Source organism: Triturus cristatus, chromosome 3_2, assembly GCF_964204655.1.
Source record: "Triturus cristatus chromosome 3_2, aTriCri1.1, whole genome shotgun sequence".
Taxonomy (NCBI): Eukaryota; Metazoa; Chordata; class Amphibia; order Caudata; family Salamandridae; genus Triturus; species Triturus cristatus.
The window spans coordinates 1,185,103,786-1,185,121,188 of record NC_140584.1 but is presented as its reverse complement, the minus strand read 5'-3'; positions in this window follow the sequence as shown (position 1 = coordinate 1,185,121,188).

The window sequence follows — 17,403 nt, the reverse complement described above, 5'->3', positions numbered from 1 at the left end:
TAATTATATGATCCAATGGCTGTTTGCTGGCAGCTTTACTGGCCCCCTGTTTCTAATTTGTAACCTGCTGACACAACGAGTTTCTTTTCATCGGCCGACCATGCCCTCGTCAGGGAAGCCGCGCACATCATGGGACGAGCCGAGGATAAACTGTGAGCCATGGGGGGGGCCCTATAACTGACTGAGACCTGATGGGACGCCATTATAATGCAATCTGCCGCCCTGGCCTTCTCGTTCTAATGGACATGCAGCCAGGTGGAGCCTCCTAGTGTGAGGAAAAGTTAGTCCATCATTCAATCCAGGCCGAACTGCATTTCTGCTTTATTCAATATTTATGTTGGCTTCAGGAACATATGAAGTACTGCACGGCACCTGAGGGACAAGTGTAGTAATGCTGCAATTTCAAGGACAGTTTGAGTTGACTTTGATGATTTTCGCAGTAGGTGGGGGGGCAATGTTGTAAATGTAATGTAATGTAAATTGATACTTGTATAGCACACTACTCACCCGCAAGGGTCTCAAGGCACTTGTACGAATACCGCTGTGGAACCCATCCTGGCTTTCCCTGTGAGGCGTCCACTCCTGGGCACCCCCAAGGTGGAGGCCAGGCATCCTTAGCGTTGTGGGGGCCGTTGTGGAGATTAAGCAAGCTATTGCCCAGAGTTGCAGAGTGGGACTCCATGATTGGAATGGCACCGAGGCAAGAATTATCAGGTTATCAGGTCCGTGGAATTTTTGAGCCCAAAACCCACCGAGGCGGGGAATTGAACCCTGGTCCCGGGCTAGATCTCTGCATCAGGGTCTGCCGCTCTAATCATTGAGCCACACTTCTCCACTGTTCTCCACTCCACATGTTCATGACACATCTGTTAAGGTACTCTCTTACTGTCTTCCGTTGTTTGAGGTGTACAACATTTCCTCATTTTACACTTCCGTTAGTCGGTGCGACCCTTGAAAGCGTATTAACGTTATGGTACTTTATTTGCATGAAACATTTAGATTATGGGCGCTGTACTGCTGCTCCGTCCGTTTCCCGCACTTCAAAATAACCAGCTGTGTTCGTGCACAGCCATGTGGAGCATCGATGAGAGAAAGATTTAGCTATTGGGAGTGCTTTAAACGGGCTGGTACTGTCCGGTACTGAGTACCGGCACTTTTTTATTTTGAGAAGGAGAGTACTGGCACTTCTTAAGAGAGATGCAATACTTTTAATTGGAGAGCACCGGCACTTCTCAGAAACAAGCAGGTACTCTGGTACAGAATACCTGCACTTTTATTTTTGCCATTTCAAACACTGGCTATTGGCAAAGTAAATGACAATGCCTTTTATTTATGTCTTGATTTTTAAAACAGGTATATAAAAGGCATTGTAATTCACAATGCCAATAGCTTAAACTCTTGCAACTGCGAGACCTATTACATTGCAAATGCTTGTTAGTTCCAGCTTCGCAGCTTCATTCTGGCCATTGCAGTATTTAGTCCCAGCTCCCTCTCTTCACCATTAGCGCTTAGAAAGAGGCTAAATACCAGTAGTAAGCGCTGTATATAGAAAGGCAAGGCTTACTTTCACAGCCTATTATTTGCACGTTCTGGGCTGGCACTGCCACGGTGAGCTGTGCCGCCCCCCTGCGCGAACTCCGGCCTTGAGACGTCAATACAGCTCATTATGCAGGTTTGCACGTCCCGGTGTCCTCGTGATCAATACTGCACAATTAACAGTTAGCGCGAGGGATCGTTGTCAAAGCAAAGCCTGCAGTTTGCAAATGAGTCCTTGGGCGGGAGGAGAGAGCCTGGGGGTGCAGACAACACCCAAAACTCAGGCGGAGCACTGCAAGGGGGTGAGGAGAGCAGCAGCTAGCAAGGATGCCATGGACCCAGGTGCAAGCAAGGAAAATGACCCCTTTGGGGAATAAAAACACAGCAATTACCAGGGGCCAACTGCCTCTGGTGCACTGCACCTGCTGCACCAATGGTAGCTATGCCTCTGGAAGAAAGACTGGATATCTCTAGTGAGCCACTCAGCCTACACAGTGGTGATGGCTTCACGTCACACGCACCGGTGGCCGGGCTCAGCCAAAGATAAAAAAAGGATATGGGACCGCTCGTGGCCACAGTCCACAACACTAGCGCTGTGTGTCTGTGGCATGTGTGCATTGTACCCAGTCCGCACGTGCTCCTGCAGGCCTTGGACACAACACTGGCGACGAGGATCCAGAGCCTGCACGTGTCAGGCAACTGGTCTCAAGAGCACGGGCACACCCTCACTCGCATGGCTCCACCAGTCTCACCTTCATTTTATAATGTTATCATGGGTTTGTGTAGATAGGCTAACATTCTGATGTATCTAAAATTCCAAGAGTCACCACTGGTTAGTTGATGAACCTGCAAAACGTAGGTTCTAAGGGTAACAGTTAACGGCAGTGCGACGTGAATGCGGTGAGAGAACAATGTGTCTAGGGCTGCATGACTATAGCTACTTATGAGGCTAACTATGGTGTCACGCAGTGCTTCACCACAGAACTGGCGTTGAGCAGTTGTAGCCCTATATGCGGTGAGGAATCCGCATACGAGGTCTGGAGGAGATCTACCGTGATCGAGCGCCATACAGGAGTCTCAGGCCCAGAGTTGGAATCTGAGGTGTAACTAGAGCCAAATTTCGGGGGGCCTACCAAAAATTTCTGGGGGGCTGAGTCTTCTACTAATATGCAGAGTGGAGATGCAGAGGCTCTAAGAAGGGGTGAAAACACAACAAAGCCTCGTTTGCAAGTAAATGGTCTTTTAAAGACCTGTGAAGTGCTCGGGTGCGGCTGTGTGTGTGCCCAGGAAGCTGTCTCAGCCAGGCTGACACACACGATGGGGGGTGGCTGAAGCCCTTTGAGCCCAATGGGTGTTGCGCGCCTGGTTAGAATACAGGCCTTATTGGCGCTCTTCCTGGTGGATGCAGCCAAAGTCCTGCTGGCCTTCCTATGTGCCATGAGGGGAGGCACCAGCTTACCCCCTGCTGCCTCCGAGTAGGTCACCAGGGGACGTTGTTATGAGCAGCGTTCCCTGTAGGGTGCTCGTACGCGCACCCATGATACCCCAAGGGCACAGTGTCTGGTGCGAAGCACGTGCACACTTCACTAGACACCACATCCCGCAAGAGACCGTTTCACATCGGTGCTTTTAAAACACAAGCGGCACAAACACTGTCATTTGCTTGTTGCAGGGGGGCGGGCCCGGCAAGATCTCGGTTGGAGGAGGAGACCACTGTGGAAGAGGAGAACACGAGTGGAAAGTAAGCATCCCTCTTCCACGGCAAGCAGCAAGAGGTTCCTGCACATGGCACTTGCTGCATTTCTTTCAGTAATAGGAGCTCGGCTGAGGGGGCTTGCGTGGCTTATTGAATGCATTAGTGGTCATGGTTTGAGACGTCGCCGTTACTAATATCTCTATCTCTCGTCTCGATCGGACATCTTTGGCTGGGAGTTCTTGGTTTGCTGTGGAAGTTTCTCACCATTGAGCGGCCCTCCAAGAGATTAATACATCTCAGCTTGCATTGAGGGAGTTTTTGCAAGTTTATTTTGTCTTTAAACGCACCTGCGGAGTTTTGTCCAGTTGAGGTTTTGACCGATCATAAAAAAGCACAGCGGGTTAATGTGCCTGATGCAAAGAACGTGCACCACGCACATCAGAAAGTGCATATAATGTGAAAAGGGCAGTGGGTTACTACCTTTCTAAGAGACATCCTTTTGTCACTTGCAGCGTATAAGTTAAAATCCTAATATAGAACAGTGAATTCTTAACTGTCATCAAAGAGCTGTATGTACACTGCGAAGTATAGATTAGTGCATAGATTAATGTTGCAAAAAGGGTTAATTTCAGTACAAATCGATTCTTATTATTAAAGAGAACCCCAACCATGGTGTTCCATTTTCAATTCTGAGTTTGTGCTTCTCCAGGCCAAGTACTCTTAAACTATCCTGCCTACCAGTATGGATGACATGTGAATCCTACACCTTGTAGTTCTCTGTCTTATGTCATGTTTCCTATGCACTGATTTACACACGTATGATTGATTGTGTGTGATGCAAAGTGCTCTGACGCCCTACATTGATATGAGTGGCGCTATATAGTTAATTAAATGCATCTGAAAAGAGTGGTTATGGAGACTTGAGGGGCACTGGTAAAAGGTGGTGGTGAGGGAGTCCTTGGCGGAGGTGGTCACTACCTCCACCATGGATGGGGGGGCACCAACAAACATTGTCACACCTGGCACTGCCCGTGCAGGAAGGCAGAATGGCTCAGCAAATAATTTGAAATGCTAACCCAGATAAAATACAAAAAAATATATAAATTATATGCGCCTTCACAGTGCCTTAGCATGTTTTTTGTCAGATTACTTTTGAAAACATGGATGGTTGGAATGTATACGTGAAGCCTGTAAAAATAGCGCCCTCGAGTGGCATTGCAGTGCAAGTACAGTCCTCATCCAGATGAAATAGCTGTCTGTTGCATAAATAATGTGTGCCCTGTGCCAAGTCCACTATTGTTACACGGGCTGCGTTCATTGTGAGGTGTGCACAATTCATTTACCTTCTTTTGTGATGAAACTGTAGGATTCTTTTCGGGGTTTCCAAGACGGCGTCAGACTCAATAAAGCAGATTTGAATTTTATCTGCACCACTTACACCCTGACCTGTGAAGCCCAAAAGGGAAAGTGCAAACCTGCATGCCCCTGAAGGCATAGTGTGTGTGGAAAACAATGTCAGAACTTGCAATTACCATACATAACATGGGGTCAACTTGGCAGCTACTCTTTGTCTGTAGGACACATTAACCAGGTAGATTTTGCATGCATTCATTTTAAAACTGACTGACTAGGTGTCAAAGCGTGCTACTAAACGTGTGTCATAGGTGCACGTCGACTGTTTCAAGGGGGTCAGTGGCAACGCTGGCTCCTTCAGCCAGATTGGAAGAGATTTTATCTTTGAAAGATTTGATGACATAATATCCATTTATGAAACCTCGAGATTACAGATTTAAAATATAGCAGGGCCTACTCGGCCTTTTATATGTCTCAGGTTAAGCAAAGCTATTGGCCATGTTTATGCATTCCACTGGGAAATATATGCAAAAAGAAAAATTGATGGACAGAATGCAGAACAATGTCATACATTCACCCCAGTACAGAGATCTGGGCCTAAATCCATCATTTTTTTGCTCACCATGCCATTCCAGTTTGAACCCAGCCATATGCAAATCAGTCTTGACCCTGTGCCTCATGGGAACAGTCCAGCCCGGACAGCCAAGCTAGGTCCTCCCTGGACTGGAAACAAGCATCCTAGGACCGGTTTTGGGGTTTCACCCAAACAAGCATCCTAGGACCGGTTTTGGGGTTTCACCCCTCTTCAACCAGGATAGCTTGATTCTCGTGGCAGGGAGAGCACGGGACCCATGTCTGGGCATACCCGTCCCACTCGGGGTGACAAATGCAAAAAGAAAAATTGATGGACAGAATGCAGAACAATGTCATACATTCACCCCAGTACAGAGATTTGGGCCTAAATCCATCGTTTTTTTGCTCACCATGCCATTCCAGTTTGAACCCAGCCATATGCAAATCAGTCTTGACCCTGTGCCTCACAGGAACAGTCCAGCCCGAACTGCCAAGCCAGGTCCTCCCTGGACTGGAACCAAGCATCCTAGGACCGGTTTCGGGCTTTCAGCCCTCGTCAGCCAGGATAGCTTGATTCCCGTGGCAGGGAGAGCACAGGGCCCACGTCTGGGCATACCCGTCCCACTCGGGGTGACAAATGCAAAAAGAAAAGTTGATGGACAGAATGCAGAACAATGTCATACATTCACCCCAGTACAGAGATCTGGACCTAAATCCATCATTTTTTTGCTCACCATGCCATTCCAGTTTGAACCCAGCCTTATGCAAATCAGTCGTCTTGACCCTGTGCCTCATGGGAACAGTCCAGCCCGAACTGCCAAGCCAGGTCCTACCTGGACTGGAAACAAGCATCCTAGGACCGGTTTTGGGGTTTCACCCCTCTTCAGCCAGGATAGCTTGATTGCCATGGCAGTGAGAGCACGGGACCCACGTCTGGGCATACCCGTCCCACTCGGGGTGACAAATGCAAAAAGAAAAATTGATGGACAGAATGCCCAACAATGTCATACATTCACCCCAGTACAGAGGCCCTAGAACTGAGCAAGCTCACCCTACATGTTGAACAGCAAAAAGGACAGCAGCCAAGCAAGCAGCCCTCGCACACGGAACATGCACGTTATTGCCTACAAGAGTGCAAGCTTACCCTACATGTTGAACAGTATTGAGGGCTGCAGCAGAGCCAGCAGCCCTCGCACATGGAACATGCATGTTGTGGGTTACAACAGTGCAAGCTTCCACTACATATTGAACACCATAAAGGACAGCAGCCAAGCAAGCAGCCCTCGCACACAGAACATGCACGTTATTGCCTACAAGAGCGCAAGCTTACCCTATATGTTAAACAGTATAGAGGGCAGCAGCAGAGCAAGCAGCCCTCGCACAAGGAGCATGCATGTTGTGGCTTACAATAGAGCAAGCTTCCACTATATAATAAACAGTATAAAGGACAGCGGCTGATCAAGCAGCCCTCGCACAAGGCACATGCGTGTTATGGCCTACAATAGCGCAAGCTCACCCTACATGTTGAACAGTACTAAGGACAGCAGCGGAGCAAGCAGCCCCGGCACACGGGACATGCGTGTTTTGGCCTACAACAACGCAAGTTTTCCTACATGTTGAACAGTATAGAGGGCAGCAGCAGAGCAACCAGTCCTCGCACATGGAACATGTGTGTTATTGCCTACAACAGTGCAAGCTTCCACTACATATTGAACAGTATAGAGGACAGCAGTAGAGCAAGCAGCCCTCGCACATGGAGCATGCGTGTTATGCCCTACAACAGCATAAGCTTACCCTACATGTTGAACAGCATATAGAGGGCAGCAGCAGATCAAGCAGCCCTCACACACGGAACATGCATGTTGTGGCTTATAACAGTGCAAGTTTCCACTACATATTGACCAGTATAAAGGGCAGTGGCTGAGCAAGCAGCACTCGCACACGGAAAATGCATGTTATGGCCTACTGCAGTGCAAGCTCACCCTACATGTTGAACAGTATTAAGGACAGCAGTGGAGCAAGCATCCCTCGCACACGGGACATGTATGTTATGGCCTACAACAGCGCAAGCTTACCTTACATGTTGAACAGTATAGAGGGCAGCAGCAGAGCAAGCAGTCCTCGCACACAGAACATGTGTGTTATTGCCTACAACAGTGCAAGCTTCCACTACATATTGAACAGTATAGAGGACAGCAGCCGAGCAGGCAGCCCTCGCACACAGATCATGCGCGTTATGCCCTACAACAGCACAAGCTTACCCTACATGTTGAACAGTATAGAGGGCAGCAGCAGAGCAAGCAGCCCTCGCACATGGAACATGCATGTTGTGGCTTACAACAGTGCAAGCTTCCACTACATATTGAACAGTATAAAGGGCAGTGGCTGAGCAAGCAGTCCTTGCACATGGAACATGCGTGTTATGGCCTACAACAGAGCAAGCTTCCACTACATATTGAACAGTTTAAAGGGCAGCGGCTTAGCAAGCAGCCCTTGCACACCGAACATGCGTGTTGCGGCTTACAACAGAGAAAGCTTCCACTACATATTGAACAGTATAAAGGGTAGCAGCTGAGCAAGCAGCCCTCGCACAGAGAACATGCGTGTTAGGGATTACAACAGCGCAAGCTTACCCTACATGTTGATCCGTATTAAGGACAGCAGCCGAGCAAGCAGCCCTCATACATGGAACATGCGTGTTATGGCTAACAAGAGCGCAAGCTTACCCTACATGTTGAACAGTATATAGAGGGAAGCGGCTGAGCAAGCAGCTTTCGCACACGTAACATGTGTTTTTTTTGGCCTTCAACAGCACAAGTTTCCCCTACATGTTAAACAGTATAGAGGGCAGCAGCAGAGAAAGCAGCCCTCGCACACAGAACATGCATGTTGTGGCTTACAACAGAGCAAGCTTCCACTATATAATGAACAGTCTAAAGGACAGCGGCCGAGCAAGGAGCCCTCGCACACGGAACATGCATGTTGTGGCTTACAACAGAGCAAGCTTCCACTGTATAATGAACAGTGTAAAGGACAGCGGCCGAGCAAGGAGCCCTCGCACAAGGAACATGCATGTTGTGGCTTACAGCAGAGCAAGCTTCCACTATATAATGAACAGTATAAAGGACAGCGGCCGAGCAAGGAGCCCTCGCACACGGAACATGCATGTTGTGGCTTACAACAGAGCAAGCTTCCACTGTATAATGAACAGTATAAAGGACAGCGGCCGAGCAAGGAGCCCTCGCACACGGAACATGCATGTTGTGGCTTACAACAGAGCAAGCTTCCACTACATATTGTAGAGTATAAAGGGCAGGACATTGCAAGCTTCACTCATAAGTGCATCAGTAGCTCCCCTCACAGCAGTGCAAGCATCTCTTGCACACAACAGGTACAGCATCGGCAGCAGAACCATAAATTACCCCCACACACAATACCCACGTCACACTTACTCCTCACACAACATGTTCTGCAGAGATAGCAACAGTGCAAACCTTAGAACATGTAAAGAATGGGCAGAAATAGTGTTAGAGTCAATTCAGTTATAGGACAAGGTTCCCTTTAGCCTATAAGTGATACCATGGCAGATAACCAAGCCTCTCCCATACACTGAGCGTGGAGACTTCTCTGCCAGCCTAGCTCATGCTACACCAGAGTAAGCTTCTCTAACACGCAGGACAGGTACTGCACAGGCAGCATCAGGCCCTGGTCCCCTTATGCAAAGGATGTTTACACAAAGAGCAGCAGCAGTTGTGATCACCTCATCTACAAAAGTGTGCACTTCAGCATGCTTCCAGCACAAATGTTACAGGTACCACGTGCCCCAATGCAAACCATCCTCGTATGGGGAGTGCGTGTTGTGTGTGGTGAGGATGCCTTTGCGCATGGAACACGTACCACAACAGTCTGCAGCAAAGTACCCTCGTCTCACACACCAAACGTGACAGCAGCACAGCAAGCTTCCCTCACACATGGAAAAAGTACCATATAGTCTGCAGCAGTGCCAGCTTCACCCACATAGATTGCTTATAGAATGTGCAGCAGCTTTATGCACTTCACTGACACACAGAACAAATATCTAGGGAACAGCAGCAGCTCCTACACGGAGGGGGTGCGACTGGGTTTTCAGCAGTGCAAGCTTCTCTAACATACCGGACAGTTCCAGAATGAACTGCTGCATTATAAACTTCATTTTACACACAGAGCAGGCACAGCAGTGGTAACAAAAGGGAAAATCTCATTCACACAAGGAGGAGGTGCTATGGGGACCTCAGCAGTGCAAGCTTCTCTCACATACAGGATAGTTCCAGAATGAACAGATGTATTACAAACTTCCTTTACACACCGTGTAGGTGCAGCAGTGATAACTAAAGGCAAACTTCATTCACACAAGGAGGAGGTGTGTCACAGGGGTTTCAGTAGTGCAAGCCTCTCTCACATACAGGAAAGTTCTAGAATGAACAGATGTAATACAACTTCATTTACGCACAGAACAGCCACAATGATTGTGACTAAAAGGGAAACCTCATTCACACAAGGAGGAGGTGCAACGGGACCTCAGCAATGCAAGCTTCTCCCACATACAGGACAGTTCCAGAATGAATAGCTATATCACACACAGAGCAGGTCAGGTGATAGTAACTAAAGAGCAAGCCTCATCCACACAAGGAGGAGGTGCCTCGGGGGCTTCAGCAGTGCAAGCTTCTCTCACAGACAGTTCCAGAACAAACAGATGTATTACAAAAGTCCTTTACACACAGAGCAGGTGCAGCGATGTACCATATAGTCTATATTGCACAGCAGAACCTTACTGTACTTCTAACCTGGCATAAACAACCACACCTGTGACATCTCAGGGATCAGCTCTCCCTTGGCAGAAACAGGACTTCAGTAAGGCTGAGGCTGGAGTAGAGACCCCATTATCACAGCCACAAGCTCTCTAAGGAACGCTGCTAAACATGCAAGTGACATCTGTCTGAACCTGATTGGGGTCTTTCCGTTGTGCTGGTGGCAGATTTCCAGAACCCTTGGATTGTCCACTGTGGGTCCGACGCTGGCACTGTAGGACGCACTGCGGAGAGGGCCCAGGTTCTCACTCTCTGCCCACTCACCCACACATTATAAATGGCTCCACTTGTTGCTGTAGAAGGTTTGTTGTGTCCCAAAGTTATCTGTGTGGTCCACCCATTAGCTCACCTCAGATGAACCAGTGGTGGGGGGGCCGCCTGTCTTGGGTTGGGCTGGTTCAATTGGACTCATGGTTCATTTCCAGATGTTTGTTGAAACAGAAGAGGTTAGTTTGGGGTCTCAGTGTTGGGTAGAGGGGCTCAAGAATCGTGGTCCTGGGAACCCTAAAGATCTTCCCCCTCTCCACTCAGTTACGTTTTTGGGATTGAGCTTGTAACGTTTGCTGGTCTGAGAACTCTGCCAGGGATCGACTGCGAAACATTGCCACCGGGAAGTCTGGGCCTCTGCGGAAAGATTTCATAATGTGATCCTGGCCTCTCCCCTTTAGGGCTGGATTCAGATGGCCATGACTCTGGCCATGAAGTCTAATTCATGGACATCATTCAGGGGTCGCAGCTTAGACCCATGGCTTGCCACTTGCGACTCCCTAGCACTGCCGCTGCGACCCATGGTCTCAGAAGTAGCAAAATCAGTGCCAAGAACACAGGGCTGCTCCACATTCTTTACTCTCTGCACATTTTTCATTATACTAATCGTGAATAGAATTTTATTATTGACTATTAGTGTCATAAAAATGGAGCAGACTTAGCTGGAACGGGAACCTACATGCAGTATCTCACCCCCTTCTTTTTGAATCTTATTTGGGGAGATAAACTCCCTAGAAGGGACCTGGCTGTCTTGCTTTGCTCATGCGCTGTGATTCATGGCTAGTATTATGCCCCAGAACATTCTACGGTCAAGCCTGCCCCAGGATGGAGGGAAATGTCCTATAGACGTCTGTCTGTGCGACGCTCTTATACTAATAATGCAGATATTGTTGAGCATCAGCCATGTCGATTGTTGTGATCATAGGGTCAAGTGATGTGTCTTCCTGGGAAAATAATCCGGGTCAAGGATCAAATGATGTCACTTCCTGATATGTCATTAAGATCAAAGGGTATGTGATGTCCCTTATGCCACCCCCGCATTTTGGTGAATTGACGCTCATGAGTCTATGTGGAATCTTTTAGGGCGCGTCAGTGGAACTCGTGTCACGGCTGCCCACCCAGACACCGTCAGGGCCCTGTCAAGTTCTACCCTGGATTGCTTTCCAGGGATGGCAGAGATGCCCTCAGTGTCCCCCGGTGACGAGCAGTGGTGTTGATCCCCTTGTTCATCTGGGTCCTGAAGAGAGATCGGTGCCAACAATTCTGCCCAGGTGTGTCTTTCGTTGTAAAGTTGTGTGCCATCGGTGGAATATGAGGTGGTCGCACGTATAACCCCTGCCAGGGGATACTTGTGTGCATCAAGGCATAGTGACAAGAGGAGGGGTCTCTGTGCCACACTTTAGGGCTCTGTACCTTCGTGGAAGATGTGGGTCTCTTTGTAATGTGAGCCTGTATTTGTTTTTTAAAAGATGCTTCGATTTTCAACCGCAGTGGCCTCTGCTCAGGTGTGCATCTAACAGGATCAGTTTTTGAGATGTTTTGAAGAATCATGCAGTTTGTAACACATTAAGCATTACTGCCAATTTCTAGGTGGCCGACAGTAAATCTGGTTTAAACCAATCTCTTTCAGATCGGAACTCTCAGTCGAGAGAATCAGAACATGTATGCCAAGGACTCTGGGCCAGCGGTAGTCCACCTGTGGCCTGGGACCCGTGGTGGTCCACTACGCCTACTCGGGGGTCTGCAACGGCGTAAAAAATGACATTAAAAAACGAATAAGGTTTATATAAATAAAGAAACAAAAGAAAACTGACATTTGTAAAGCGTTCTGGAAATGTATAGGAATTTGAAGGTTAAGTTAATTGGTGTCTCCTGATTGATTTGTGGAAGCGGAGCAGGGGCATCAAACAATATATACTAAGGACAGTGAAAAGTTTCTGTTAAATTTAGAAATCTCCAACCTTCCCATCTAAATGAGAACAATTTTTTTATATTTGTTTGTGAATAAAATAAAATATTTAGTAATTTGTATATTTATTTGAAGCTTGTTGTATTTTTGTGAATTGTTTTGTGGTTGAAATCATTGAAATAGTTTGGGCCACGGCCCCGAGCTTGGCTTCCAGGAATGACTCAGTAGAGGTCCCCGATTTCCAATGATGGTTCAGTGGATGTCCCTACGGTCCAGTAATGATTAAGTGGGGGGGGCTTGGTTCCAGTAATGATTAAGCGGGGGGGGGGGGGCTTGGTTCCAGTAATGATTAAGCGGGGGTCCTTAGGTTCCAGTAATGATTAATAGGGGTCCACAGAGGTCAAAAGGTTAAGAACCACTGCTCTACGCCAACCATCCAAGCACTGACTAGTGAGGACATCGATTGAGGTGCTGCCATAAAACAGTGGTGGCAAACACAAGATGTAGAAAAGGGGCGCCTGAAAGCAAATGTTTAGAAATTGAAATACTGAAAACATCCCAATAAGATGTGGAAATCATTTAAAGGGGTGTCACATAGAACCTATATGCAACTCACAGGCTTCGAATGGGCTGACATCACAGGAAAGTTAAAAAAAAAAACCACCTTCCTTGGGACTTTATGCTGCTCATACTGGCTGGGCCACAATTATTCTAAATTGTTTTAAACTTCACAACAATTAATTATATTTTAAAATCAGAGATCGCATGCAACCGCTCAAAATATATAGACACCATTCCAAGTACATATTCATGAATAAAAGATATATAGTAAAAAAGTACAACATCTCAACGTCATCACTTGCAATGCCCTCCAAGTAGAAGGAAGGCTCACCTTCTCTATCCATGCTTTTCATGAAGCCCCCTCAGCACTGGTGACCTGCAAGCTGAGAACACGGGAACACACATAATAACATGCAATACGTCATTGGGCACTTGTATCTTTTACTGAATGAAAATTACTGTTAATGCACCCAAAGCTAAATTCTGTGCATGTAAATATATATACATATACATTGAAGCGAAGCAATCCCCTGTGCAGTCCCGCACAAAATGTGGGCACGGACAACGTATATAGCTGGTGCCAAATAATCTCAAGTTTATTTCATCGGTGCTGTCTCTGACGTGCTTCGGCCACAGACGGTGGCCTTGATCACATGACTAGCGCTAATCAGGAACGGAAATTTAAGGGTAAAGCGGAGCTTCCGGTGACGTGAATCGGCACCGACAACCATAGAGAAAATATTATTGCATATATAATAAGGCCTTAGTATAAGCATATGGTGTTGGTGGCATAGAACATAAACATATACATACATCACTGTCACTTTGACTCACATCTTGCTGGAATCCTGTGTCGGGGGTTGGAGCGTCAAGGGGACCCAAGGGAACCTGTGGACATTAATCTTGCCTGAATCGCCCTTCCTAAAACAACGTGCCTTTTCCCTGCAGTCTTCCCCTCGCAACCCGTCACCAGAAACATTGCTTCCTGGGACTTGTAGTTGGCAGTGGACCACAGTGGCAGCGTGGTCATGTGACGAGGGGGCGGCATCTTCCTCCTATGGGGGTATAGCAGGACACATAAAGGCGTGGTCAGAGGAGAATTCAGGTAACAGCGGCGTCTGAAGAAGGCTACAACGCCGAAATGCATTATGCCTATGCTGTTTTCCATTAAAGGTTTCCGTGGTTTCCCCAATGTGGCCTCTTACCTTTTCTTCATTGGAGGGGATTTGCTTATATACATATATATATATATGTGTGTGTGTGTGTGTATAATAATATATATTACCTACTGGCGGTCGCCAGTAGGTAGTTATAGTTAGGACCCCTTTTCCATAGGAAATCCGCAACATTCTATTTTGAATAACTTTGGCGCCGGTCGACGAATCCTCGCGAATTTCTCAAAATAGGTGGGGCGCTCCGCTCCGCTCCTACCCTGAAAGTCTCGGGGGGATTCGTCAAGCGGGGGCTGAAATAAAAGGGGGGTCCCAAAACGCGTTTTTCCCATGCATTTTTCCATAGGACTTTAGACAGGGCTACAGCCCGAACGGCTGAACAGAATTACTAGAAATTTGGCAGAGAGGTAGTCCTCAGGTCAAGGAAGTGCCTTTTTTAGGTTTGGTGTAAATCTTTTCAGTAGATTCTGAGAAAATAGCCTTTAAATCAATATATATATCTGAGCCAGCTTACGGTACGCTTACCGTAAGCTTACCGTACGCGTACGGTGGCGTGCGCGAGCGCGATTCTGATTGGCTCTTAGATCTTAGTAAACATTCGAAACAGCCGAAACCAGGAAGCGGCGGCCGCCATTTTCTCTCTCGCACTGAGAGCTAGGTTGTTAAATAAAACCAATAAACATATAAAGGGGCTGTTTAGACAGCTCCCACACACATAGCCATGTTGAGGGAGTCCCCAAAGACCCCCCAAGGCCAAAAATTCAATTTTTATTTTTTCGCTAATTTCGCCGATTACGCTTACCGTACGCGTACGGTAAAAAATGTAAAAAAAAAAACACTATCCACACTCTCCCCACCCCCTGTGCTTTTGGTGGCCGCATGCCACCAAATGTGCAGGGCTTATTGGAGGTGTGAAAAACCACAATATTTTAAACAAAAATAATAAAAGAAAAAATTAACAACACTCTCTCCACCCCGTGTGCAAATGATGTCCGAAGGGCACCATTTGTGCATGGCTTATAAAAATTACGAAAAATTAAAATATTACCTTTCAAAATGAAGTGCATCATATGTCCTCCATGTGCGCACGGTGCGCGAAGCGCATCTTGCGTACATGGCCCATCTAGCGTAACGTGGGCACGCGGTGCGCGTAGCGCACCGCGTGCCCACCGTGCGTGCACGGCACTAACTGCGTAAAGTGGGCGCGCGGTGCGCGAAGCGCACCGCGTGCTTACTGTGCGGGCACGGTGCGCGAAGCGCACCGTGCGCGCACGGAACGAACTGCGTTAAGTGGGCGCGCACGCCACGAATGGCGTAAAGTAACTTAGCATTTAAGAAAACGTACAAATTCACTGAAAAAACCATAGGTTTCACACACGTTATAGTTAGGAATTAGCATTTAAAAAACCTTGCAAATTCACTGAAAAAACCATAGGTTTCACACATGTTATAGTTAGTGGAAATTTTACTGATAAAAAACCAGTGAAATTCCCCCGTTATAGTTAGTGTAGGCAACTATAACTCACGCGACCGCAATCTTCTGCTGATGACATATGTGTCTTTATGAAAAAAAAATATTTGAAATATATGTATAGCTAAAAATGTATGGAAGAAGACATGGGCAAATAAGTGTCTAAATACAGTATTAGCATCAGCAGAAGATTGCGGTCGCGTGAGTTATAGTTGCCTACACTAACTATAACGGGGGAATTTCACTGGTTTTTTATCAGTAAAATTTCCACTAACTATAACATGTGTGAAACCTATGGTTTTTTCAGTGAATTTGCATATATATATAGATAGATATATAGATAGATATATAGATAGATTAATAGATAGACAGACAGACAGACAGACAGACAGACAGACAGACAGATAGATAGATAGATAGACAGACAGACAGACAGACAGACAGCTAGATAGACAGATAGATAGATAGATAGATAGATAGATAGATAGATAGATAGATAGATAGATAGATAGATAGATAGATAGATAGATAGATAGATAGATAGATAGATAGATAGATAGATAGATAGATAGATAGATAGATAGATAGATAGATAGATAGATAGATAGATAGATAGATAGATAGATAGATAGATAGATAGATAGATAGACAGATATTCAAAACCTGTACCAGAAAGCGACACCGCAGTCCAAGCATCAGGTATATTTTTAATCTACTTTAATCCGGGGTACGACGCGTTTCGGCAGGGTCCTCTGCCTTGATTTTATGTGTGTCTGTGTGTTTATAAAAACACACACACAATAGGCAAACATTACCCCAAACAGTACTCAAGGTTTGGTTGGAAAAAATAATGTAAGCCCCTGTTAAGGGCCGCTCATAGATAAACGGGGTACAGATCACCTACCCTAAAGATTTATCATGAAGGCCAACTAACACCATACATCAAAATCTGCTGCCATTATATGCTAGGTACCTTGAAGGAATGAGTGCTGGCGGGCCGCACCTGCTACCACCGGTTCAAATTAAGCATGGGTTACCATCAACCATGCGTTCAGGATTCACAAAATAATCCCCACCTGTGATTATTCTGCAAGTAACACCTTCCAATGTTCCTTATATTCAAACATGTCCACATTGTACATCACTTGAAGGCCCTCGTTGTCCTATAGCACTGAGCAGAGAATAAACTGTGGGACGGGGAGTCAGAGCGTGGGAGGGACAGGAACGGGCGGGGCCTTGGAAAATGAGGATATAAGATGACGTACTAATAGCCTTTCTGGCGATGAATGTGGTGGTTCAGTCCTCACCCTCGCTGTGTGCACGTCACTGAAGCTAAAGCCCATGTTTTGCTTTAGCACCAATAACTGGAATTGACACGTTTTGTTACTCTTGTGAATCAGAATGCTTCTGGTGATTTCCCTTGGTTTCTTTATCCTTCTTTCCCACCACCGGAGATGTTTTTATACAATGTGAGAAGTTGAGCTTCAGAGACTGGTGAAAATGACGTTGGATTTTGAAGTCTCACGGTCCAGACCTGACTGAATGCAATATATAACTATTCCACCAGGTGGCAGCAGAGCACGCGTAACCACTCTGTGCGAGTTTACCAGCACTTATGAGGTGATAAAATCTCTGAAACCCAAGCTGTCTGCCCATGCATGGTACTGCACACTTCTGGCACACATGAACGTACTGCACACTCATGGCACATGTGCATGTACTGCACAATCCTGGCACACATGCATGTACTGCACACTCCTGGCACACATGCATGTACTGCACACATACATGTGCTGCACATGCCTGGCACAAGTGAATGCACTTTGCACACTCCTATCACACATGTGCACACTGCACACTCCTGGGGAACCTGCACGTACTGCACACTCCTGGCACACATGCATGCAATGCACACTCCTGGCACACATGCATGCACTGCACACTCCTGGCACACATGCAGATACTGCACAGTCCTGGCACACATTCATACATTGCACACTCATGGCACACATTCATGT